The following is a 27,987-nucleotide window of genomic DNA, read 5'->3' on the forward strand; positions in this document are numbered from 1 at the left end:
TCTAATTTTGGCCTTTTGTTATCCACATAGGAGATGTGGATGAAGCTCTTGACCCCTGGCTTGGCCTGACCCTCTCTAGGCCTTTGCATTAATATGAAAAATGAGCAAGTAGATGCAAGACATTCTCTCTTGTCTTGGTCTTTCCCCTCTCTGAAACTCTGGCATTTCAAAATAAATACATTTTCTAAAAAGCAGAAATGATATCTGTATGTATGCCAAGCATATTTATCAGAGGCTGATATTTCTTAGCTGCCAAAACAGAAGTACCAACCAAAAAATTCAGAACATGGATTTTACCAACTGTGATGTTATCCAGTAATTTACACAGCTCCTGTATATGGAGAGATTGTTTTGTATTTGTCTTTCTATTTCTTAGCATTACTGGATGGGCTCATAGAGGGTGCTTAGTAATGTTTCATGACATGTAGAATATTGTCTGCCTAAGCAATAAATCAGGAAAATAAAATAAAACTTTTTACCAGAATGTCAACAGATTCCAATAAGAACAAGTACTTAGAAAGAGCTTTAGGGAGTGGATGGAAAGCAGGAAAGAACACTTGTGGTGGAAACAACCTAGGAATCATCAAATCATTTCACTGTCAAGTGTGTATGCACCTTCATACATTTCTTATTTTGAAGCTGGTACTGAGTTTTGCTTCTGCTTCTCCATCCAGATAGAGCATTTGTAACTGAATTTAAGCTCATGGCTAAAACAGTAACAGTACTAATCAAAAACAATTTTGAAATGTATTAAGTGAGCATTCTCAAGACAGTTATCATTAGGCAATGAAGGCAATGATGCCAGGGCAGTGGTGAGTAAACCTGGCACATTTGCATCAGCTTCCCCACAGTGAGAGAATTTCTAACTCATGACTCAAGAAAGGGGAGCCCAGATGGAAAGTGGCAAATTCTATGAAGAAATTGGATGGAAGGCACAAAGATAGCAAGACTTTTGTAGTTCACAGAACCGTGTTCTAGAAAGGAGATAAATAGAAAACTCCAAATGCTTGCATAACATACTCCACAATTACTCATCAGTGTAGTGATCAGAAGAAATGTAGGAAGATATTACATAAAGTCAAATAAGGATCTGTCTTGAGTGGATTTGAGGAATGGTGCCAATACTCACATATGCTTAGGAGTAATTCCAGCAGCTCTGTGAAGTCTCAACGTTCATGGAGCATTGATGAGAGTATTTAGAAGAATTTTGCTTTACTAGAGGGAGCAAAAATAGAACTAGGCTAAAAGTTGGCCATATTTAGATTAATAAATACTAAAATCAATATAGAAAGATTAAATTTTTTACAAATAACTTAATTGCATCTTTTAAAAAGCTGAGGAATGTGTATATAGTATTTTTTTTTAAATGTCTAACTCTTAAGAAATTAGTGTTCAGAATATCTGGCATTATCAAAAATATTCAGATATGCAAAAAAAGCACAGAAGCACCATGTATAATTAGGAATGAAGAAAGTCACTAGAATTGACACAGCTGTTCTCATTAGCAGAGAAGGACCTTAATATAATGATTATTGTGTAGCCTATATGTTTATAGAGAACTAAATTCACATTCTATTGATAAAAAGCTACAATATGTGAGATGAAAACAAACTGGTACAAATGATGTCAATTCCGATAAAGGAAAAGTGTTTTGAATTTGAATTCAAAGGTGCAGTAGCAATTTAAAACATCCCAAGGCCAGGTAGAGGAATCTGATAACCGCAGTATCAGTGAGATCTCAGACAACTTTTCAACTGCTCTGTTATGTATGATTCAGAACCCTAACATAGAGCCAGGAAGGAAGAGAAGAAATACATGCAGGAAAAAAATTCCCAAATGGTTTCAAACTCTTATGAATATCACAATCCTACAAGTCCAAGATGCTCAATTAATTCCAAAATCCAGAGTTATGGAGAAAACTACAATATATTATAGTCAAATAAAATATATCAAAAATTGTTCCTGAACAGTAATAAAGACAGAAAATCCTAGGAAACATGACACATTATGGAAGATTACAGTAAATTTCTCATCAGAAATTACTTGGGAACATAGTAGACATCTTTAAAGTATTAAAAAAGAGAAAATAATGGTCATACTAGGATTCTAATATATCCAGTAAAACTATTTCAAAAATGAAGCAAAAGAATTAAACTTACAAACATAAAAACCTTAGAAAATATGCATTTTGTTTGGAATTTCTTTATGTGAGATAAAAGAAAATGTAATAAAAATAGCATGAAATTGTTAACTATGCATACAAACATATATTCCATAAAATATTTTTGTGAAAGAGTTGCATAATACCAGCTGTGTTAAATAAAATATTTGTATTATAAATTCTTAGCCGTCCACAAAAATAACATCACAAAAATAATGCTAAAATGTCTAATAACAGAATTCCTAAATATACAAAGCAAAAACTGATACCTTTAAGTAAACCAACCAAATAAGAAAATATTAATAATCTTCAAAAATATTGTATAGTATACTTTATTTAAAACTTCAAGGATGTTAGAAAACTTTGTACCAAAATTGCCTTTTGAGTTTTTATAAATACTTTGATTACCCTTGCAGAAACATAAATATTTTCAATTGATTTAGAATAAATGAATAAAAATGAATAAATGTCAAAAACAGAATAAAATATAAATCACATTATTATTTAATTAAAACTACCATGTCAATAACAACACTACAAAAAAGCTGCCTTCTACTTATAGCAAACACACCACTGATAAATATGCAAGTAGGTACAAGTAAATGCATGGAAAACAATATGCTAAATGAACCTCATCAAAGGAATGACAGATTGTCTACATTAATCTTAACAAAAATATTTCATAGCAAGCAAGCACATAAGGTAACTCCATAAAAAGGTTGATATTATTCTAAGCAGTATGAAATTCCTTCTTGAAAATGTATTATCCTAAAAGTGTCTAATACCAGAATTCCTGTGTATACAAAGCAAAAACTGATAATTCATTTGAAATGCATATATAGATTTTTGAAAATTGTACAGAACCAGAGCCAATATTCAGAGTCTCAAATACATAAAAGAAATTGAACAATATTGGCCAACATAACTGACATTTAAAGCTAGCCACCAAAATATATAATATAACTTCATTTTACATGTACATAAAACATTTTCTAAGATATATTGTAGGTCATCAGCTAGCACTTCATGGGTTAATAAAGACTCAGGTCATAGAAGCATTATTTCTGACTCCCTGGAATTGAGTTATAATTTTAATCCTCAAATATTTAGAAATCAAACAACCCATGAATTGAAATAGTAAAGTATATTGAACTGAACAACAAGGACAATAAAAATGTATCAAAAGCTTTAGGTGGAAATAACAGAATTCTTTTTTTCCCATTTTTTAAATTTTAATTGTGCTTTTTAATTATCATTTTATGATACAGTTCCATAAGCCCTGGATTTCCCCTGCCCACTCCCCTAATTTTGCACCCCGCCCCAACCACTGAGTTCTCCCATATCGTAACAACAGCATATTTCCTCGTAGACAGTTTTATGTCCATCATTGTTGGCATGGTCAAAGGCAGATAGTCCAGCATTCCATTGTCAAAACACATCCAACAGTTTCACTGAAGTCCATCCTTGATCTGGGAATAGAGATGCATGTTCAACCATGTCCTCACATCTAGATATATCAGTATCCACGGCACAGTCACTATAAATACCCCCAATTGAAAAGCCACCAAACAAAACAACAGAAAGAATAGCAGAGATTTACAATGTCATGAAGCTAAACAACATGCCACTGGATATGATTGTCTCCATTATACAGTTACTATACATACCCTTAAATGAAAAGCCACAAAGCAAAATCAACACAGGAAGAAAAAAATAGAAACTTACAATACCATGAAGTTAAATAACATGCTACTGAATGGCTATTGTGTCACTGAAGATATCAAAAGAGAAATCAAGAGTCTTCTTGAAAAAACGATGCTACTGTATGATCTGAGTCATTAAAGAATTTAATAAGGAAAAAATGTGTTTTAAAGAAATGAAGCTGAAAACATCAAAATCCATGAGATATAGTTTCTGCAAATCTTTGTCAATGAGATATGTCTCCTGTAGGCAACAAATACATGGGTTTTGTATTTTTAATCTAGTCTACTAATCTATGACATTTGATTGGTGAGTTTAAGCCATTGACATTCAAGGTTAATATGAATGTGTGGTATAATTTGGTCCTGTGGTTTTTTTTTATTTAGTCTTCTGATGTTATTTTACTGGGATGTCCTTCACATTTGCCTTTGGTTTTGGGGTGCTACTCTTCTCTGTTAAGAGAACATCTTTAAGTATCATTTGTAGGTCAAGTTTGGAAGAGGCATATTCTTTGAGCTTTTCTTTATTGTGGAAAAATTTTATTTCATTTTCAAAGACAAAGGAAAGCTTTGCTGGGTACATTATCTGGGGCAAATTTTTTTTTGCTTTTAGAATCTGGAATATGTCGCTCCATTCTCTTCTGGTCTGTAGAGTTTTCTGTGAGATCAGCTGTGTATTTAATTGCCATTCTTCAAATATGTCAATTAATTTTTTCATGAGCACATTAAGGATCTTTTATTTTCGATTGAAGAGAGCTTAATTACCATGTTTTGTGATGAAGAACACTTTTGGTCAACCCCGTTGGAAGTTCTGTAACCCTCCTAGATGTTGTTTCCCAATTCTTTCACCAGATTAGGGAAATTTTCCCATATTATTTCATTAAATACATTTTTAAACTTAGCTTTTCTTTCTGAACTTTCTGGGACTCCCATAACTCTCATCTTTGGCCTTTTAATAGTGTCAATTCTTTACTACTTTTTTTTTTAGCTTGATCCAGCTCTGCTTCCAGCTTTTTGTTCGTTTCCCCCTGGAAACAGGAAATATAGTATTTCCAATACAATATAGTCCAATTCTAAGAATATTTTTTCTGCTTCCTTCATTTTATTTTGGAGATGCTCTACTGTACTTTTAATTTGCCCCACTGTATTCTTCGTTTCTGATATATCAGCTTTCATTTGATTCATTTCCTGTGTGACATATTTCTTAAATTTCTTGAACTCCTGTATTATGTACTTTTCATTGTTGATAAGAAGCTTCATAACAAGTATTTTGAATTCTGTATCTCCCATTTTTTCTTTTCTTTTTTTTTTATAAAGATTTTATTGTTATTGGAAAGCCAGATATACAGAGAGGAGGAGAGACAGAGAGGAAGATCTTCCATCCAATGATTCACTCCCCAAGTGAGCCGCAATGGGCCGGTGTGCGCCGATCCGAAGCCGGGAACCAGGAACCTCTTCCAGGTCTCCCACGCGGGTGCAGGGTCCCAAAGCTTTGGGCCGTCCTCGACTGCTTTCCCAGGCCACAAGCAGGGAGCTGGATGGGAAGTGGAGCTGCCGGGATTAGAACCGGCGCCCATATGGGATCCCGGGGCCTTCAAGGCGAGGACTTCAGCCGCAAGGCCATGCCGCCGGGCCCTCCCCCCCATTTTTTCAATACCTTCCTCAGTTAACTCTGAGGTTGGCAAAGGCGTTTGCTCCTTTGCAGGAGAGTCTTCAGTAATATTCATTGTGTCTCTGTCTCTTCTTATGCTCTTGGTCATTGTACTTCTGGTTAGCAGATTCTTCTCTTTAAGGCAAGTTTCCAAGCTGTGTCACCCACAGGTCTGCAGTTCAGTTTTACTGGTTGTGATTGGTACATGGTTCTTTGTTTACAGTCACTTATGCCACTCCCTCCATCAAGTTTCAGATCTGGGCTTATTTTATACTTCCACCGTAGTCTGCGTAGCCCAGCCCTGACTCGGCAGTCTACCTCCTGTGATCCCTATTCTTGCATGTTGTCTGTACAATGTGTCTCCCTGTTCTAGTTCAGGCAGTTCCCAGAATTATAGCACCTGTGCAGCTCACTGTTTTCCCTGCAGTGTCAAAGCTTTTGCCACACTGTACAAAATAGCCACATAGGGATGATCACAATAATACATATTTGTGTAAATAATTAGAAGCAAGATATATAATATCCACAAAAAATGAGAAAGAAAAATCATGCAGTACAATGCAAACAAAACAAAAGCCCTACCTAAATGAGGTGGTATACATTGTTAATCATAGAGTCTCAGCATTATTTTGATACAAGTTCTCAGGACCAGCATTGTGGCACAGCATGTAAGGTTATTGCTGGCAATTCTGGCATCACATATAAAAAGTAGTTACAGTCCCAGCTTTTAAACTTTTAATGTCTCCCTGCTAATGGCCTTGGGAAAGCTTCAGAAAATGGTCCTAGTGCTTGGGTCCTTGCCACCCTGGGGGAGACCTAAAAGAAACTTCCAGCTCCTGGCCTCCATCTGGCCCTGCCATGGTCATTGTGGCCACCTGGAGAGTGAACCAGCTGATAGAAGATCTCTCTCTTTAACTCTGATGTTCACATTAAGAAATGAGTATTTTAATAAAAGGTATCAGTTTTCCCCAAACTTAACCTGCATAGTAAATGAATATTAGTTCAAATGCTTTCTGTATTTAATTGAAGACATGTACAAACTGATTTTAGAGCCTGCATAGAAATATCAAGGACATAGAGTCACCAAAGTAATTTTTTAAAAGAATAAGATTAGAAAAATAACATCTGCTTTCATAGTTTATAACATACTACAGGAATCAAGACAGTGTAGAATTGACAAGAGCAAAGTAACAGTCTCTGTGGAAGAAAGTAGGGATGCCATAAATGGATCTAATAAACAATAATTCTTGACAAACTTGACAATATATAACTACTATGGAAAATTATTTTGCAGTTTTCTAAAAATGTATATCCACACCTACAATATGATCCAGTTCTAGGCATTTACTCAAGAGGAACATACATCATATGTGTACAAACATTTGCATCCTGATATTCATAACCTCTCTATTTAGTTAAAGCCTGGAAATAAATGTCCACAGACTGGTGAAAGAGTGACACAAATCTTCTATGTCCATTGATACAAATGTAAGGCATGCCCTTGCCTGCAACATGGATGAATCCAGAAATAGTTTTTCTGGATCAAAGAGCCAAAAAGAATACATACGTTGTTATCTCATCTTTATAAAATTGCAGAAAATGTCAAGCAATATGTGGAGCTGAAAGTGGTTCCCAGAGAAAGGATTGCTACAAAGAAGGGAAGGGAGAGGACAGGAAAGAAAAGAGAAAGCAGGAGAGGGATGAAAAGACAAGGAATGAAGAAAGGAAAGAAAAGAAAGTGAAGGCTACTTGAAGGGTATCCCAATAAATGCCATTAGGAAAACTTTAAAGTCACACCAATGAAGCTGACTCTGAAAGCTGTTAAGTATTCTCTATGCTTTATATTGATCTATACTTTTAAAAGTTGAAAGAGATCCAGTTTTCCCAACACCTTTTGTTGAAGAGATGCTCTTTTCTCCAGGCCATGATTTTAGTTCATTTGTCAAAGATTAGTTTTTGTAGATGCAGGGATTAATGTCTGGGGTTTCTGTTTTGTCCAATTGGTCCGCATGCCTATTGTTATGCCAGTACCAGGTTGTTTGAATTATAGCAGCCTTGTATGGGTCTTGATACATGATTTTGCGATGCCTCCAGCTTTTTTTTGATTACATTGCATTATGTGACACAGTTTTATAGGTACTGGGATTCCCCCCCACTCCTCCCCAAACCGTCCCCCCATGGTGGATTCCTCCTCTTTGCTGCACTGCCACAGTCAAGTTCAGTTGAGGTTGTTTCATTGCAAGCATTTACCAGGCATGGAGTCCAGCATCTTATTGTCCAGATAAGTTAAATGGCTTCTTGGGGAGACCATCTCTGGTCGGAATGTAGAGCCAGTAGAGTCTCATCCTGATCTATTAAAAGCCCCAACATAACATCAGCAACAATTTACAACGTTATGGAATTAGTGGACATAGTGTTGAGAAACCAATATGTTAAAAAAAAATGCAAGTTCTTAACCACATGAGGTTGAGATAATATTGCATTTTACAGGTACTATTTTTCATATTGACATCATTTCATCTTAAATTAAGGCAAATATGTGATATCTAACCTTTTGGGATTGGCTCATTTCCCTTAGCATTATGGTTTCCAGTTGGGCCCATTTGGCCACAAAGAACTGCATTTTGGTTTTTTTAATAGCCAAGTAGTATTCCATGGAGTAGATGAACCATAGCTTTCTTATCCAGTCGTCTGCTGATGGGCATTTTGGTTTGTTTTTATTATTGTTATTATTATTATTTGTTATTATTATTTTGGCTTTGTTTTTATTGTTGAAGATCACTGTGGCTATTTAGTTTCTCTTGTGTCTCCATTTGAATTTTAGAATCTTGTCTTAATATCTGAGAAGAATCTCATTGCTTGCTGCACCTTTGTAAACACTCCTTGCTGTTTCATGGAGACATTGTTGTGCTGGAAGACCCTCCCGTGAAAGTTTCTCTCCCAGTACCTGGGGAACATGCTCTTTCCTTTGTTTTTCCATTATTTCCCAGAATGTCTTCTCTCCATTCCACCTTTTTGGATTGGCCTGCATCAATCTGTTTTTAACACATTTTTCTGTAGTCAGTTGGTAAGTTGGCCATTTCTTCTGAACATAAGAGCATTTTTATGGTGGAATTATGTAAACTACAAATCACTTTGGCCATTCTAATAGTACATGATTTTTTTTTCCTCAGAGATGTTGGGGGAGGAAGGAACACATAACATGTTCTTAGAATTATATCTACAAATCACACGGAAGCTGTTGGGATAAAAATTAAAATTTAAAAAATAAAAAAGAATATAACCTGTCTGATTCTTGAAGAGACACAATTAAGTAATTTTTAAATTCAATTTTATGCAAAGTTAGAAGCCGACTTCTTGAGCCAAAACATCTCATGCAAATCTTTTATTCTTATTGTTATGCTTCCAAAGTCTAAATTTGAGACCAATTTAAATGAATATCTTAGGATTTGGAGAATAATTAATGACAAGGCTGTGAACAGCATTTATGTTTCACAAAATCCATTCCAAATCGACACAACTTCATGCAGACCTATTCTACATGATATACCGTATAAGACTGCATGATGGAGTTTTCTAAAGAAGTGCAACAAAGCTTGACCTTGAACTCACTGGTTAGTGGAGAAAAGACAAAAAGGATTATAGCAAGCATAGATGAAAAATTAGTTGAAACCAACACCTAAATCCGATACTGTCAGGTGCAGAAATAACAATATCTAATGCTCTAAAATATGTCTATATAGATGTGGTTTAACAAAAGCATAAAAGTGTGTCATTGTGGTAATTATTAATAATTATTTATAATTGCAGGGCTCACCAGCCTTCTGTCGGTAAATTGTTTGTACACTGATTTCCTGATGGAGCAGTTGTTTATCATGTTACCATCAGTTTATTGTTGTGCTATTTCTATAATTACACGCGTGAGCTAGTTTTCTTAAAAAGATAAAGGATTGGGTTTCTTCTTGTTAATTCACAGTTTAGCAACAATAGTAGGAACAAAAACCATAATAGCAAATACTTACTTGTTGTTGAAAATGTGCCTGCTGTATGTTAGCACTATTTAACACTTGGTATCTTTGTCTTGCACTAAACATTTTAGGTGTTTCTAAGTAATTTTATATTTTAATTGCTTTAATTATTAAAAAAAAAAAACTATGATGCTGTTGTGAGGAATTTTGACAGAAAAGTGAGCTTGGTACGTGTCTCACATGAAAGAAGACATTTAATGTGGACCATTCCATTGATCAAGATAAGGTTTATTGAAGATGGAAATTTTCTTTGGCAGTATCCAGGAAAGGTTTTCAAAACAGGATGACTCCAGAAATTGGTGGAAGTAATCTCCTAAGCACAATTTGAAGAGGGAAAAAAAAGGAAGGAAGCAAGCAAGCAAAGAAAGAATAAGCAAATCCAAAATTTCAAGTTTAAATCTTGTCTGGCTTGCTTGAAAGAAAAGCCAAAAGAAGGGTGTGATAGGCCCCCACCTCCTCCCATTTTCATGGTAAGCTGAAATCTCCTCATGATGAAAATTAGGAGATGGGGATTGATAATTTAATCTGCTCAAAACTAGCCTCTCAAGAGGCTCTTTGCATTCTCCCAGAGAAATCTTGGAAGTGGGAATTCACCTTCCAACATGGGCTGCCACAGCCAAGAGGAACTTATCTTTCCAAAGGGGCAAAAATAGGCAGAAGCAAGATTTTATATTTTATTTTATTTTAAAAATTTACTTTTTTCTATTGGAAAGTCAGATATACAGATAGGAAGAAAGACAGAGAGGAAGTTCTTCCATCTGTCAATTCGCTCCCCAAGCAGCCTCAATGTCCGGAACTGCTCCGATCCTAAGCTAGGAGCCCAGAGCCTCTTCTGGATCTCCCATGCAGGTGCAGGGTCCTAAGACTTTGGGCCGTCCTTGACTGCTCTCTCAGGCCACAACCAGGGAGCTGGATGGGAAGCAGGACCTCCAGGATTAGAACTGGAGCCCACATGGGTCCTGGTGCATGCAAGGTGAGGACTTCAGGCGCTAGACTACCACACCGTGTATGTGTGTGTGTGTGTGTGTGTGTGTGTGTGTGTGTATTTAATTATTTAAATAAAGACTTACTGATTTTCATTTGAAAGGTAAATTTACAGAGAGAAGGAGAGACAGAGAGAGAGAGAGATGTTCCATGCACTTGGTTCATTCCCCAAAAGGCCACAATGGCTAGAGCCAGACCAGTGAGAAGCCAGGACCGAAACTTCTGGTTTTCCCATGTGGATGTATTTTGAAAGGAACACATCACCAGGAACCATGATGGTCACTACCTGTTAGGGCATGTGACTCCTTACAGTGTTATGATTAGCCAGATTTACAGATGTGGAAACAAAGGAGACTACATTGATTTGTGGAACAAGAAAAACTCTGAAAATAATCCTCAATCTATTTTTTAAAGTGTAAAATTAGCATTTTTTTAAAGATTTTTTTTAAACCTTCCACATTAGCCTGAACTACAAGAAACAATTGTATTCCAAACTAATACTTTCTGCTGATATTGGCACATTTTTTGCTGCTCTGATAGTTTCTGTTTAATGAGCAAATTGCCTTAAGTACACACACAACACTGCTGCACTAAGGATAAAGATATTTCGCCAATTTCCTTCTCATTTGTGATAATTCAAACTCCGCTAATTTGTACAATAGCACTTTGAACTTAACCTAAAAACACTTAGGAAATTAACATTTCAAACTTTTAAAAATTACCAGTGCATAAAGGCAGGGAATGCAATCAGTGATTTATTAAATAAAGCACAATGGAAACAGCTCTTAAGATGTAATCATGAAAACACTGATTAATAATTAAAATTTATCAATGATTTCAGACCTCCTCAGTAAGATTTCCAGGAAATATTTATAATCGCTCCAAATGTACGCAAGTCCGGATTTTGCAAACAGTCTATAGCCCCTCCCTCTCTGATGGCGAGGATACACCAGGTAGTCTATCTCCTGTAAAAGGGAGGGGAATATCAAGATAAAAATTCTCTTCCAAGTCCCAAGTCCTTATTTATCTCTCAGTGCTCATTTTTGTCCTCTTTTACCTTGAGAAGTCAATGACCATCTCTCCAAAAATCCAAGTTAGTGACTGTATCCCTTTATGTCTTCCTTTAGTGTAATGTTTTTTCCTTTGACTCTCATAGCATGATGGTTTGCACACCACACAGAACACTCAGTTCTACGCTAGCTGTGCTGTTGATCATGGTCTCAAACCAGTAGGTTGTTTATTAAGTTATGGCACACCTTTCATGTCATATGCTTCATCTTTCTTTAACTCTACAATAAAAGGCCCCGAGCAGAGAGGGGAAGACTTTCAGGAACATTCTGGTCCTTTTGTATGCTCAAATGAGCACATAACTTAATTGAAAATGGGTTTAACACTAATTCACATACTAAAGCAGCAAATGATGAGGTTTCCTCCTTTCAGTAACTTTACCTAGTGCTCTGTAAAGATCTGCAGGAGTATACAGTTAACAAACCCAGCCAAATATGCTTAGGTTCAACATTGTCAATGCCCTCCTTGACTAAGAGAAATCGCTAGTTGTGCTTTTCTAGTCAAGGTTTATTACCAAATTAGTCTTTACTAAACAATATCTTTTAAATTTTTTTTTAATTTTAAATTTTATGGTACAACTCAATAGGGCCTGGGATTTCCTGACCTCCTCCTCAAATTCCCTCCCCCCAACTGATTTTCCCCATATTATTACAATAGTGTTTTATTTCATTCTCTGTTCATGTGTATGAGATCTCTACATTTTCTCTAGCCATTCATTTATCAATAAACATTTAGTTTATTTCCATATAATGCTATTGTGAACAATCAAGCAACAAACATGGGTTTTCAGGACACATTCGTTTCTTTTTTTGTGGAAATCCAGATAAAGGATCAATAAATCACATGTAGATCTACTTTGAAGATTGTGGGTACCTTTCCTACTTTGTTTTATACTGACTTTTCCACCAGTAATGTCTAAGTCTTCATTTCCTCCTTATCTTTGCCAATGCCCATTTTTTATGGTAATAAGTATTCTAACAGTTGTGAAATGATGTTTTGTTGGGCATTTTGGTTTCAATCACCTGATGATTAGTCATGCATTTTGTCATATCTATTGGGCATTTGTGTCTCCTGAGAAATTTGTACTTGAATCTTTTACCCAACTTTATATTTAGGTCAATTGAGGGTTATTTTTCATTCAGCAGTTATAAAAATTTCTTATTTTTGCTTCATTAACATCTTTTTATTAATACAAACAGAACAAATTTCATATATTTCTTAGATATATTTCTAAGAATATGATCATACTTACATCTCTCTCTCCCTTTCCCTAAACCCCCTTTGCTTCCTTTCTTCTCTTTTCATTAATTTTTGTAAAGAAATAATCTTATTCCACTCTGTAACCACAGGCTTGATGAAATGCTAACTGTAATATTCAACAAGTAAAATCTAGGAAGACCACAATTCCATAGGATTAGAAGTGATAATCACATAATTTCAATTCTGTACATTTCATATTTTCTTTTTTACTCTGTATTAAAAATCATGTATCAGAAAACATGATGTTTGTCTTTTTGAGATGTTTTCCATTTGCAAGAATTCAGTCATTTTTATGGTTCAGTAGTATTCCATCTGGTATCTATATCGCATTTTCTCGATAAAGGACTTCTGGGTTGATTTCATATCTCAATATTGTGAATTGAGCTGCAATAAGCATAAGGGTACAAATAAATCTTGTATGTAATGATTTCATTTTGTTTGAGTAAATTCCCGGGAATAGCATGGCTGGATCATTTCAGGTTTCTGAGGATACTATCGGGGGCTATGTTAGTCTGCATTCCCACTGACAGTCAATTAGAGTACCTTTTCTGCACATTTGATTTTTGGGTTGTACACATTCTAATTGGAACTTGCTAAGCATGCATATCTTATGTGACACACATACACAGGTACAAGTGTGCATTCTTGCATACACACATGTTTTATGATTCCTTATAAAATTTATTCATGCAAAATTCACATAAAGCCTTAAATGATCATAGAGAGGAATAAATTGTGTTTTCTTGGAAAGAAAAGTGCTGATTTGTGCTTATCTTCTTTCTGTAACTGTGTCAGAATCACTAAAAGTAAACGAGACACCCAGGGAAGCACTAATGCTCCCCATAACGGGCCAGTCACCTTCACAAATCTCATTATTCTTGTATGACTTATGTTCAATGCAACTACTGTGAAAGGCTGTGTTTTCTAATTATTTTAGAGTTAATGAGTTAGCTGGAAATTGAGAATTAAAAAATGAATTTATCAATCAGCATATAAAAAGGAAAATGAATTTTTAAATGGCTAATTTAGTTATTAGTAAATAAAAGGAATGGTTGCATTTAATGACTTGTCAATTTTGATCAAAATTTTCTTAAATCTTAGTATAGCACTTTTTTAAAAAATGCAAACCTCTGTTTTTAATCTGTGTATTTAGCAATGCCAGTACTTGGCGTGATCTGCTGTTACCTTCTCAACCACTTCCTATCGAATATACTCATTGAAATGTCAACTTTGAATGATTACTGAACTCTATCCAGATGAGCACTGAAAGTATTTGAAAGTAGAAATTACTCTTCAAATTTCATTTATCTTTTTTTCTGTTAAAAGAACTTATCGGTGATTTCTTTCTGTATCCCATTATAGGAATGGCATCATGAAAGTATAGGCCGACGGTTCAGATTTATTATTGCATTTGATATATTCACATTTTAGAGTGATGTTCTGCAGGAAAATGAATCTAAATAAATTAAATCTCCTTAAAAGGAATCAATCCTCTCAGAGTGGGATTTTCTTGCCAGTGTGGTTTGATCAGACTGTAATTGGGTGTGGACTTTCACAATTCAATACTTTACAGCTGCTCTTCTGCTTGAGGTGGAATCATTTTTGAGAATAGTACGTTAAAATAATGGTTTTTCTCGTGAACCCTCACAACCAAATGCATTCACATTAGTACATTTCAATAAATGCATTAACACTAATATAAAATTACACTTTGAAAAATTAATTTGATTTATATATTTGAAATTTTAAAAGTCCAACTTCCATGGATATTAACGTATTTTTCCTGGAATGTCAACTAAATTTATTGGAGAATCAAACTCTAGGAAGGACAGCAGTATACTTGTGTCTGTAATTTTCAACTGTCCACTTGCTGTCGGTCAACCCTGACTAGAATTAACTCCCAAATAATGAAAAATCATGGGCATAGTCAGAGGAACTTTAGTGAACACCCAATATTAGACCATGTATGCATATATTCTATAATTATCTGATACTAATCAGCCTCCTATAATTCCTTTGTATGTTCTTTTCTTGCCCGAAAGAAGAGAGTTTATCAAACAAGACAGAAAAATGTAGTCATCCTAAAGCCTTCTGAACGAAGGTTGTGTAATGCCATACTACAGCCTAACTGGACTGCGTTCTTAGACATGGAACTGGTATTAACGACTGCTGAAATAGTTCACAGAATAATGAAGGCTTCGATTGTTAGGGAATGATTATTGGGTGTATATCCCTCTCCTGTCTAGTCATGGTCATAGGGTTATGGGCCCTGGGTCTGACGAAGTCAATCCACTGATCATTTGTCAAGATTGAAGAGTAAAAGAAATGTCACCATGGGTAATTTAGCCTAACAATTAAGATGCCAGATCTCTATGCCTGGTTCTTGCTCCTAACTTCAACTACCTGCTAATGTAGACCATGGGAGGTAGCAGCAATAATGTAAGTAGTTGGGTTTCTGTCATTCATGTGAGAAACCTTGACTGAATTCTCAGTTCCAGCTCCAGGCTTTGGCCTTAGTGTAACCCCCCTTCAATGTAGGCATTTGTGGAGTAAACCAATGGATATTATCTAAATGTTCTCTCTCACTCTCTCTCCCTCTTTCTCTGTTTCCCTTTTTTCTGTCTGTCAAATAAATCGAAATAACACAAAAACAAACAAATGACATGTTTTAACCTCAAGAGCGGAATCTTCACCTTCAGGTATTCAGTCGTGTGCATAGTGAATAGTCCTTGAATCCATAATTCATTCCATATTTGAGGTCAGACTTCCTGCCTTCATCATCAATTTCTGACAAATAAGGCAGTTGTCAGCCAGGGCACAAAAATGGAGGAGACATCCTTTGGCTGATGAAAATAAACATAATTTTTTTCACCAAGGTGTAACACGGCACTTCAACATTCACATTTATGTGAGAAACAATAATTTTTAACAAGTCCTGAATATATTTTGTCCTCTAATGAAACACTTGCTAGCTAGCATTTATTGAGCATATTTTAAATTTTTAAATAAATAAACAGTTAAAGCAAACAATGAATCTTTAAGGGATATTAAGTACCCTTCTGTCCCTAAACTCTCTTTAATTGGAGTGGAAGGAACACAATGTCAGACCAGGTCACCAAAGTGTTATGTATTCACAAATCACTTTTTTTTTTTACTATTATTAGTTGCTCATGGTGTTTTGTATCAATTAGTTATGCTCAAAATTGACATTGTGGCCAAAATGTGTGTCTATATAATATGCTTGGGACACTGTGAAGCTTGCCCTCACATACCATGTACTTTATTAGAAAGATTGAAATAGAAAATGTTATTTAACAGATATTCATATAGACTTGTCCATTTAAAATAAAAATAAAAATTTACCAGCATAAAAATATTTCCAAACCAATGACATGATTTATCCAAGAAAAAAATAAATAATTTAACTTGGCCTTCAGAATGTGAATCATTTCCTTTGTGATGAAAAAGATCATGTTTAATGATGCAAATTTTTATTTTAACATTATGATAAGTCTTTTAAATCCAAACTGAAAATTACATGTCACAATCTTCCAAATCAAAACCAGAATAAAACTCTGGCAGAGCAAGTAAGTAGCTTTTAGAGATGTGTTACCTTTCAGTTTATGCAATCGAATGCCACTTAATAAATTTATCTGCTTCCCTAAAGAATACTTTATATAAGGTAAAAATAGCATGTCCTGTGAATTATTTAAATCTAAATGGACAAAATAAGAATGAATTTCATCCTGAATAAATCTGATCATATCTTCATAGTGTACCTGACCTTAGCTTTGCACCTTTAGCATGGTGTTGTCACATTCATATATTAAATCGCCTAGTAGAGGTATAGAATTTATGGAGAGAGTGAGAGTGAGCACTTTTTTCCTCTGGTTCACTTCCCAAATGAGCTCAATGATAGAACCAGGCAAATCTACAGCCAGTAACTTCTTCCAGGTCTTCCATGTGAATCCTGGGACCCAAGGACTTGGTCCATATCCAGCATGATTTCCCAGGTCATAAGCAGAGAGCTGGGTTGGAAATAAAGCAACCAGGATTTGAACTGGAGCCCTTAAGAGATGCTGGCACTTCTTGGACCAGACAGGGTCTCCCCAAGAAGCTGATGAACTAGACTGGACTATAAGATGTTGGACTCTATGTTTAGTTTATGCTTGCAAAGACGGAATCTCAACTGTACTTGATCAGTGGATATCCAACAAGGTGGAATATTCCACATGGGGGGAGGGCGGTGGGGTGATTCCCAGTTCCAACGAAACTGTATCACATAATACAATGTAATCAATGAATAAAAAAAAGAGAGAGAGAGATGCTGGCACTGTAGGTAGAGACTTATCCTATAATGGCCTGGTACCTGCCCTAGATCTAGAAATTTTAGAGAAAGTTGTTCATTTCTCATGGGTAGAAGTCCACACACTAACGTCTGTGTGGCCCTGTCTGCGGAACTGTGCCCATTTAGCACCTGAGAACTTGATCATGCATAATAATAACCTTTACTGCTTTATGTATGCAGAGCCCAAGACACTGGGTTAGTGTATGGCTTTAACAGCAGTGTGTTCTTAATGACAACAGTGATTTATGTTTATTTGTATTCTTCAAAAATAGCATCTTGATATTTTAAGCAAAATTCTTACACAGTGTATTATAATTAATATTCTTTCTGTAGGGTCTTTGTGCTTCTTTGAAGCAGGTAATCTGGTCTGCTTCTATCTAGAGAGAACTTGCTGACAAAGCATTCAGTTATCGCTGTCAAAGCTGAAAACAGAAGAAACTATTTTTTATTGCTACAAACCAAAATAATAAAAATTCACGATATGAAAAGTTCAACACTATAGCAAAGCAAACCAGTAAAAATACATGCAATTATCATTACATAATTTTAAATAAATTGCCTACAGTAAAAATTATCTTACATAAACATAATATGCTGCGTTAGAAATTTGGGTAATTCAAATCTAACTCTTCTGTCAAATTTAAATTGTGATTTAACTAAGGCCCTTCAACAAACGGAAAGTTACTTTAACATTGATGAATGAGTCAATTTACACTAATCATTTCTACTAATAACATACTATGTAGAGACACTGTGCATTCCTAGAAACACCTTTGATTTTTAAATTTAATCACATTTACTTCTATAATTTTAAGTACCTCCCCCATGCACCACAAGGAATTTTTAACCTATATTTGGCAAGGGCTTCCCAAGGACTTAATTTTTTTTAATTTTACTTCAGTGTTTCATAAGATTTAGGAAAACTTCTATATCACTTCCCTTTTAGCAAAATTAGAATATAATTATGCCATCCTTAAGCACTGGTATAAGACTTATATAAGACAAGGCACAGTGATACCAAATGAGAACAGTCTCCTGAATATTAACAATTTTGAAAAGATTTTTATTATTCTGGCTGTTTGTCTGTAACATTCACTACTTGCAAGTGTTTCTGCAAACCAACTTTTTAAATATTTTTGTTCTTATTCTTTTTGAAACAGTACTGCCTATATCCCATAATTTTTTATTTTATTTAAGATGTAACATTCTTGGAAAAAAAAAACAAAATACAAATACCATATTAAGGACAATGACCAGAAACAAATGGCATCATAACATTTAATGTTTTTATCTTTGTTTTCATCTTTTTTCCTTTTTTTTGTTTTTATTCTACTAAGCAGTGATCCATATCTTCGTTAAGACCTTAAAATCATCCAGAAATATTTCAAAATGATTATTGATAATTCAAAATGTAGTACAAGCTACTTATTCAAATTAAGTTTAATTAGGTTTTATTATTTGTCTGCTTGAGATATATTTATATCTAAGCCTAGCAACTTTCATAATAAATGAATAATTTGAAAATCAACAAATACATCTGTATGAGGTTTGTAAAGCAGCTTTAGGAAATTTATGGTAGGTAGCCACTTCTGTTTTTAAAGGCACGTACACAGAGACAGGGATGGAGGTTGACAAACAGGCAGAGACATAGCTCATCTGCTACTTTTCTACTCAAATACCAAACAACTGGAGCTGGTCAAGACCAAAGCCAGGACCCAGGAGTTCAATCTTGGATCCCCCCCCCCCCATATGAATGGCAATAATCCAACTACTATAACTATGATTTGCTGCTTCCCAGGTTGCATTTTTGCAGGAATGGGAAGTACATTTGAGAACTGGGACTTAAGCCAGTCTTTCTCCGTGGATTGCAGGCCTCCCAAGCAAAGTCATAACCGTTAGGCCCAATGCCTGACTCTATGTGCCAACTTGAATAACATCTCCAAATTCTAAAGCCTGAGTGAAATACTAGAATCTCCCTTTGAATTTTTTGAAATCTATTTCATGGATTGAATTGCAACTCTACTATTTTTCTCAAGAAATTATAGGCATGTTAGTAAATACTTCCTTGAACATTTGTTATGTTTAGGGAGAGGACTGATTTTAGGATAAGCACATGTGAGAAGAAATGTGAGAAGAAATATTTCTTTTTTGTTTTGTTTTTTTATTTTATTTTGAGAAGAAATATTTCAATAAAAAACAACATAATGAAAGCAGGAACAAAAAATAGTCACGCGGTCCAAAGACCCAACTGCCTAAACTCAAGGATGCAAGTACTGTGATAACTTGGAAATGCTAAGCAGTCGTAATCAGATGTTCACTATGAAAAACCTTAAACTTCTGGAAAAATGACTGTTGAGGACACTAGTAGCATAAGGAAAGCTATTTTAGGAGTAATTTTTGCATATAGAAAGAATAAAAGATTTATTCCCATACAGGAGGAAGTAGTTACAAGGTGATACTGATAATGATGGTTGCTAAAAATAGAAGGAATTCCAAAAATTGAGAGGTTTTCAGTGAAAGAGTTGCTTGGATGGATGTTTCTGAACCCATCGCCTTCTTGTCACCATTACAGATTTCATCTACTTTGCTTTACTGTTTCTCAGTAAAGAGGAAGGACTTGGTAGCTAACCAAAGAAAATATCAGTAGAGTGTAGGGATCATAGGGATTGGAGCCTTCAGGAAACAGAATAATAGCAGTGCCATCAGCACAGCCTCGTTTTGTGCAGGAAGACCTCCCAAAATACAGTAATCCTATTTCTGCCACCTGTTAACATTCACATAAAACCAAGCTTGAAATTGAATATTTGAATAGCTATCTGTTGTTAAAGATATCTAACTGTATTAGAGCAAATTGATTCCTCTTTTTTTTTGTCATAATATCACATAAGAGAATTAAGATTCTCTGTTGCCCTTCAAGGGGAAGTAAAAGCATGAGGAATGTAATTTTTAATTATGAGATCATTATATAGAGACAATATGGTTGTTTTGCTTAAGCTGAATGCATTTTCTTTTCCTGTTGTTTTTATACATTGTTTTTCCCCTGACCTGAGGTAGTTGTTTTTCTTCTTATTATTATTATTATTGAGAAAGAGACCTACCCAAGAGAGAGAAACATACCAACGCCATTCTCTGGTTCACCCTAAGTGCCTGCAATAACAAGGTGTCATTCAGAGCCTAAACCGGAACACAATACAGCCCTCCTGAGTGAGTGACGGGGACCCAGCTATTGGGGTATCCCTGCTGATGGCGAGGGACTGCACTGGCAGAAAGTTGGAGTCAGAAGCTGGATCTGGAAATAGAAATCAAGCATTCCCCTAAGGAACACTCATTCTAACTGCTAAGCCAATCACTTCCCTGCTCCTAGATAGTTTTATTTGGAGCAAAATATAATTCATGGCAGTATTGATCTCTTGCTTCTGATCTGATGATAATGAAATGCGATTTCAAAGTGTTTTGTCATTTATCCACACTGGTCTTTGGTTTGTCCATGGAATAATAATAACAAAAAAGTGATCATACTGAATGTTCAGTCTTTTGGATAAAGAATAGCTTCAGGCCTATTTCACGCAAGCTTCCATCACCCTAGTGACGGTGTTCCCTTTAATCTTTTTCTTTAATTTTTTTGTCAAGATTTTCTTAGTAGCTTATGAATCCCAAATGCCTTAGGAAGTGCCTCTATAGGTACCCTATTGTTCAGAGCTGCAATAAAGCAAAAACATGTTCTCAAGATAACAGTAATTCCTTTAGCAAATGCATCAGATACCAGACATACCATAACAGAAAGCGCGAGTGAGGTGGGAGGACATCCCAGCTTCTGCATTGACCATGAATTTGCTCATTCATATCAGCAGGTGAGCTCAATCCTCATCCTAATTTCCCATTAGGAGCAAAGTCCTTACACAGAATACTGTTGGTCAAGCACAAGCAGTTTTTAATCTCACCTGCATTGTTGCTAGCACCTTATTTGGGTCTCTTTTTCACAACAACCTGTGAAGAAAGTGACATGTGTAACTATGTAGAAATCTACTCTTTCTATCCCACCTTTGTAGGCCATGAGACTTAAGTAAAATATTTTTCATAGGAGATATATTTCCTATACTGTCTTCTGCAAAGCCAGATTTTTAAATCTTCTACCTTAAATATATAAATTAACAAGCATGGTTTTCTTCAGTGTTACCTGATATAAATTTGCTTATGCTGACGCTCACTCCCTAGTTTCAAAAGAAGCTTATAAAACAGTGTCACTATTATGGCCTATTTCATGGTACTACTTACCATTTACCTTCACTATGTCTAGTACTTTGCAAGTAATTAGTGGCCCTGGTTTTTATCACACCCTGGACAGATAACATGAGATTAGTTAGAAACATCTAATCGTTAGATTAATAATAAAACTTAATGCAATATGTATGGACTGATAATGTGATACATACATAAACACAATAGCTCTGATTTGGTTAACATCTTCATTTTTATACTATCTTGTTGCTAATCCTGGATGGAAACTATGTTAAATTTTGGCTTTAGAAAATTAGAGGCAGAACCTCATTAGACATGATCAGATGTAGACTCCTAACTTAGAACTTGAGAGACCACATCCTAGGGTTCATGTTCTGACCAAGGTTACTTGGCTTCAAATAAGAGTTGGCTTCAAAATAAGGCCAATAATTGAAGTCATCAGAATTCAAACCCAATGCCTTTCTACTTTATTTTCCTTCACATAATGTCAGTAGTTAGTATTAACAGAAAAACTGATTTGACCGTGTGTTCTAGTGGAAATAATCCCTATTGTATTACCAAACATGTGACTGAAACATCTCCTGAGTAGTGGAAGCACACCTTTCATCATACACACATTGGAGAGATGTCTGTTAGTCATTTAACACTCTAATAGCCCGAAACACATGAATAAATATTTCCAAGTTTGGATATTTCAGGTTGAACATGTATCAGTCATTCCTTCTAAAAGTGATATGAACACCAGTGGATTATTAATTCACAAAACAAGCTGACCAAAATTAGGGAAGGACCATAGTTAAGCAAGTCATCGATTTGATATTGTGAAGATTCTATTCCTCTGTGATTTTGCTGGGTTTCTTTTTTTTTTTTTTTCTTATACCACTTATATTGGCAGGTGTAACGCACATGCACAAGCCAGAAAAAGAAAAAAGGACAGTGATTCCCTGGTTGTGTCCCCGTTTCCAGCTAAGTAAACCTTTCACAGACACTGTTCAATACATTACAGCTCATTCATCAGAATAGCTACACAAATCCTGGCCTAAACCAATCCCTGTCAAAATAGTGAGATTAGCACTATTGGTTTAGAGCATCAACATTCAGTTCCCAGGAAGCACAAAGTCCCCAAGTATATAGGCAAAAAAAGTTTTGCGCCCCCCCCAGAAAAAGAAGAAGAATTAGGAAGTACAGGAGGGAGGAGGATGATGATCAATTCATATAATTGAAGTGGCTTTCTTAATTGCTAGGCATGTTTTTGTTGTAAGAAACATTTAGGATGTAAGGTATCAGAAACCAGGATGCATGCACATCTGATAAGTTACTTCTGCTAGCCACAAAACTGCAAGCATCGACAGCATAGCGCATGGTACCTGGGAATATGCGCTCTTTGCCAATTGTGATTGATGCGCTATTCTTTAAACAGCCATTATTTTATTCACAGATGTAGGAAACTGAGCAACAGTTAAAGAAGCATATTTTCACTTAGGCTGCAGTGGAAGATTTGATTCACACCCCATCCTGTTATTCTAACATCCAGGCACTGGAGGACTGCACATGGGGCAGACAAGGGTAAGAACAGGCTTCTTACCTACAACACATGTGGAATTCCAGACAGAAATCCTTCTAGACCCTAATCTGAAGGAGAGGCAATCCTTGATTGAACACCTAGGTCAGATGTGAACACATGAAATGATGATGTCCCATTTCAGCTTTTCACGACAGTGTTACTTTTTATAATTCTTCTTCAAATGCACTCTCACTACAGTGCCGGAAGTCTTTGGATGGATATATTACCTTAATGAATCCTGATAACATGACATTTATTTATTTGAGATACAGATAGACAGGCATATTTGTCAGGGGAATCAGGGAAATAGAGGGGAAGAGGAGCAGTGTAAGAGAGAGAGAGAAAGAGTTTTCAACCACAAGCTCATTTCCCGTAAGCCCACATAACCCAGGGCTGAATCAGGGATGGAATCAGAAACACTCAGTAACCTAATTATCTAAGCCATTGTTTGTATATTTTAGGGTCTGCTTTGTGAGAAACAAGAGTTAGTAGCTGATTGAGAACCAAACCCAGAAATGACATTATAGTGCATGGGCATCTTAAATGCTAGGCTAAAATGCCTGCTCCAATGATGAGAATTTGGACAGTGCATTTATTTTCCTGATTATTCTTCAAAGAAGCAAAAATATAAAAGGCAAGGTTGGATTTAAGTCCTACCTATTCCTGAGTGTTGGACGAATTTGGGGGCCAGTGTGACAGCAGGTTAAACCACATCTCTAAACACTGGCATCCCATTTAGACTATGTTCCAGTTCATATCTGGCTCATATCTCTTGCATGTCCCAGTTGTTCCACTCCAGATCTAGTTTCTTCCTAACGGCCTGGGAAAAGCAGCAGATGATGCAAGTGTTTGGGCCCATGCCACATGCATGGGAGACCTGGGAGAAGCTCCTGGCTCTGTCTTCTACTTCACCCACCACCAGTCACTGTGGCCATCTAGGAAATGAACCAGCAAATGTACTATTTCTCTTTATCTCTGTGATTTCAATCTCTCTTGTTTTGCCATTCAAATAGAAATAAATCTTTTTAATGCTAGACTAATTTGAGTATATGTTGATAAATGAATTGAGAGAATCAAAGGAGGAAATGTTTACAGAGTAATCAAAGAATAAAAATCAGAGTTTGAAACATTGTGGTTTGGACTGAGAAAAAAAAACAAATTAATGACAAACATCAGTAAAATACAGAAGTGACAAAGTTCTTCCGCAAGAGAATGGCTGGAATAGGAAGATCTGTTTCAAAATAATATTGGAGGACTTTAACACCCACTGCCATCCATGTCAGGTTGACTAGACAGAAGCTCAGCAAGGAAACAATGGAGCTCACACAGACAACAAGACAGATGGACTCAACTGATATCTACAGAACCTTTCGTCCTACAGGTGCAGAATGTTTTCATCAGTACATGGAAACTTCTCCAGGACTGATCATATCATAGGCCACAAAACAAGACTCAACACATTTAAAAAATTTAATCACGCTATGCGCTTTCTCAAAACGTTATGGAGTGAAGCTGGAGACCAAGTCAAAATACCCCAGATGATATGCAAATACTTAGAGACTGAACAACATGCTGCCAAATAAATAAACAGAAAAAAAGAAAAAATTTTTAAAAGTTCATTGCAATGATTGCCTATGCCAAGAAACTAGAAAGGCACCAGGTAAACAGGCTGACCATATGTCTGAGGGTACTAGAAAAACAACAGCAAAGTGATACCAAGATTAACAGAAAAAAAGAAATTATCAAAACCAAAGAGAAACCAAGAGAATAATACATAAGATTAATGAAACAAAGAGCTGGTACTTTGAGAAAATCAACAAAATAGATGGCCCACAAGCCAAACTAATTTAAGGAAATAGGATCTGAAAAGAGCTTTATGATGTTTTCCATAAAAATATTTACTTGAAAGGTATCACTCACTTCTCCCTGTTGTCTCATATTGTAATCCAAGAATTCTCACATAATACCTAAAAAACATTTAATGATCACTAATATTACTGAATATGTGGAAGCTTTATTCATAATTCAATTATTCTATTTTATTTAGATTTATTTACTTATTTGGAAAGGTAGATTTACAGAGAGATGGAGAGACAAAGATCTTCCATCCACTGGTTCATTCCGCAAATGGCCAGAGTAGCCAGAGCTGAGCTGATCTGAATCCTGGAGCCAAGAGCTACTTCTGGGTCTCTCAGACACGTTCAGGATCTCAAGGCTTTGGGCCATCCTCCGCTGCTTTCCCAGGTCTAAGCAGGGAGCTAAATGGGAAGTGGAGCAGCTAGGACATGAACCAGCATCCATTGGGGATCCCAGTGCTTGCCAGGGGGAGGATTAGCCCATTAAGCCATCATGACAGGCCCCAACATTCAATTATTATTTATTACTTATATCTGAAACTCTAATACAGAAATTTGTAAAGCATTTCAGGATATCCTTAACATTTTACTTATTTGTTTTACTTATTTATTTGAAAGGCAAAGAGAAAGATTTTTTTTTTACCTTTGCAACAGGCAGGGATGGGAAATAGAGCAGCCAGGACATGAACTAATGCCCATATGAGAATCTAGCCACTAGACTATTGTGCTGGCCCTCGCCGGCAATTTTGACTGGCTACATTCCTTTATTTTCAGGCATACATTGACAAGCCCCTACATATAGCTTTAGCAGTAAAATGAATGTTTACATTAGTGAAAAAAAAATAACAAGATGTGAAACCTGGGTTTGTTCCAGCTTTCTTACTTCTACCTGACTTAACTCTGGTTGTTGTAGGCCTTTAGGGAGTTAGCAAACAGATGGAAGATGTCTCTTATCTACTTTTCAAATGAAATGAGTAAAAAATGGGGTATAATAAAAAAAAGAGTGGCAAAAAGAAAATTTTTACAATGTGAGAGCAAAAGGAATTTGCAGAATTGAGTAGATGTGAATAAATTATTATTTATCTTGACCACAGAGGATGTTACTTTGTTTTTGCATGCAAGATGAAGCAGGAATTCCTTGTTGACATTGATATTTGTATTTGTGAAGTTCTGCGTGGGCTCAGTTTTACCCAGGTAGTAAGTGTGATGCTTAAAAGTAGTTATTCTGCCCCAATTGCTAGATGACATTAATCTGTTTTTCATAGTGTTGTAATTTACTTCAAGATGCCATATCATTATAACATGTAACATCATTAAATTATTATATATTTTATTTTACAACTGTTCTACGTAACATATAATATATGTATTATATATAACATGCTATATTATAGTATACATATAATATAATATTATCCTGGCTATTTAGTCCAGAAAATAACAAATAACATAAATTCCAGTGGTACATCTGTGGCCAAATTTTCTTTCCTTATTGATCTGCTTTTGTTCACTTATTAGAATAGAATGTTATTAATAATCAAACAAAGGTAACAATGACTTTATTATGTAAATAATATTGCACTCAAAAATAATTTCAAATTGATTAATAGGTATTTGGCCGTGCTAGCCCTATTTAAGTCAATACTTGTACCTCCTAGAGAATCACTTCTATGTTCCCTTCCACTTGAATAAGCTGCTGTTTTTCTCTGCTTTTACAGTACTTTGGGTACATATAACCATTATTTTAATCTTTATATTTTATCAAGGTTTTAATTTTAAAAGTTACAGATTCACTTTTTGAAAAAGATTTATTTTTGTTGGAAAGGCAGATATATAGAGAGGAAGAGAGACAGAGAAAAAGATCTACCCTCCGATCTTTCACTCCCCAAGTGACCGCAACAGCTGGTGCTGTACCAATCTGAAGCCAGGAGCCAGGAGCTCTTCCAGGTCTCCCACCTGCTTTCCCAGGTCACAAGCCGGGAGCTGGATGGGAAATGGAGCTGCTGGGATTAGAACCAGCACCCATATGGGATCCTGATGCATTCAGGGTGAGGACTTTAGCTGGGCCCGACAGCTTCACTTTTGAAACAAATGAAACTATAGATACAGGGAGATTTTATTTTGTAGGTTTTTCTTTTATATATTTCTTCATCAATACAATTAATGTATTCACTGATAATTATTTATGTTTGGCCCATTTCTCAAAACATTTGTCCTGAATGCATAGTAGAATCATATAAGACATTTTCCAAGAAATGCTTATATACTGTGCTCGCTTCGGCAGCACATATACTAAAATTGGAACGATACAGAGGAGATTAGCATGGCCCCTGTGCAAGGATGACACCCAAGAAATGCTTATATACTAATATTCCTTCTCCAAATTCTGACTAGAGTGGCTTCAGTAAAAACCAAGTGTCATGTATTGAAAACCAACTTAAATGTTTACATTATGTGCTTTATCCATGTTCCTCCATTACTAATTTTTTCTCATCTTGAAATTTCATTTTAAAATGACATACATAGTCATTGAAGAAATCGATTAATTTGTTTCCTTAAAGATACAAAATTGCCAGGATTATCTAGAACAGAGAAACCCTAAATCTTGTATTTCTAATTGGCATGCAGAAATACCCTTCCTTATAGGGTACTTAAACCATCTTACACTGTCCGGAGCAGGCAGCCTCCTTGGAAATGGAATACCTGGACTTGGAACTCTTGGGGATGGTAGTGTCACAGCAGATGGCTTCACCTGTTCTACTACAGTGTCAGAACCAAATTTGCCATTAGGTTGATTTTCCACTGCACTTAATATAAGCCAACGCAAGATGTCTTTGAATGTGATGCATGCTCATTTTTACTGATATTTCTACAGGTCTAGAAAAATTTGTACTAATATCAAGAGAACATATTTCTTGTATTTCATAGGTACAAGTTTAGGAAGATAATTAGATTTCTTTTCCTCTCTTTTTGCCACCCTCAATTACTCAACTTCCTTCCTTGTTTTTCTTTAGTTTCTGCAAAGATGTAATTTTAACTCACTCTGTAATCACAGGCTTAATTAACACTAACCAGAATATCCAATAAGTAAAAATGAAGACAACAGTTCCACAGGAGTATAAACAAGA

At 35.6% G+C, this 27,987-nt stretch overlaps 1 protein-coding gene and 1 non-coding gene across 3 annotated transcripts in view; both read left to right on the forward strand.

Moving 5' to 3' along the window:
* SPAG16 (sperm associated antigen 16) overlaps window positions 1–27,987 on the forward strand; it is an 886,848-nt gene that overhangs the window by 794,573 nt on the left and 64,288 nt on the right. The window lies entirely within an intron of this gene.
* Window positions 27,128–27,235, forward strand: LOC118757916 (U6 spliceosomal RNA). Its single transcript, XR_004995427.2, has one exon. It is a non-coding gene; the product is annotated as a U6 spliceosomal RNA (small nuclear RNA).

This window comes from Ochotona princeps, chromosome 5 (genome assembly GCF_030435755.1).
Source record: "Ochotona princeps isolate mOchPri1 chromosome 5, mOchPri1.hap1, whole genome shotgun sequence".
In the NCBI taxonomy this organism is placed as follows: Eukaryota; Metazoa; Chordata; class Mammalia; order Lagomorpha; family Ochotonidae; genus Ochotona; species Ochotona princeps.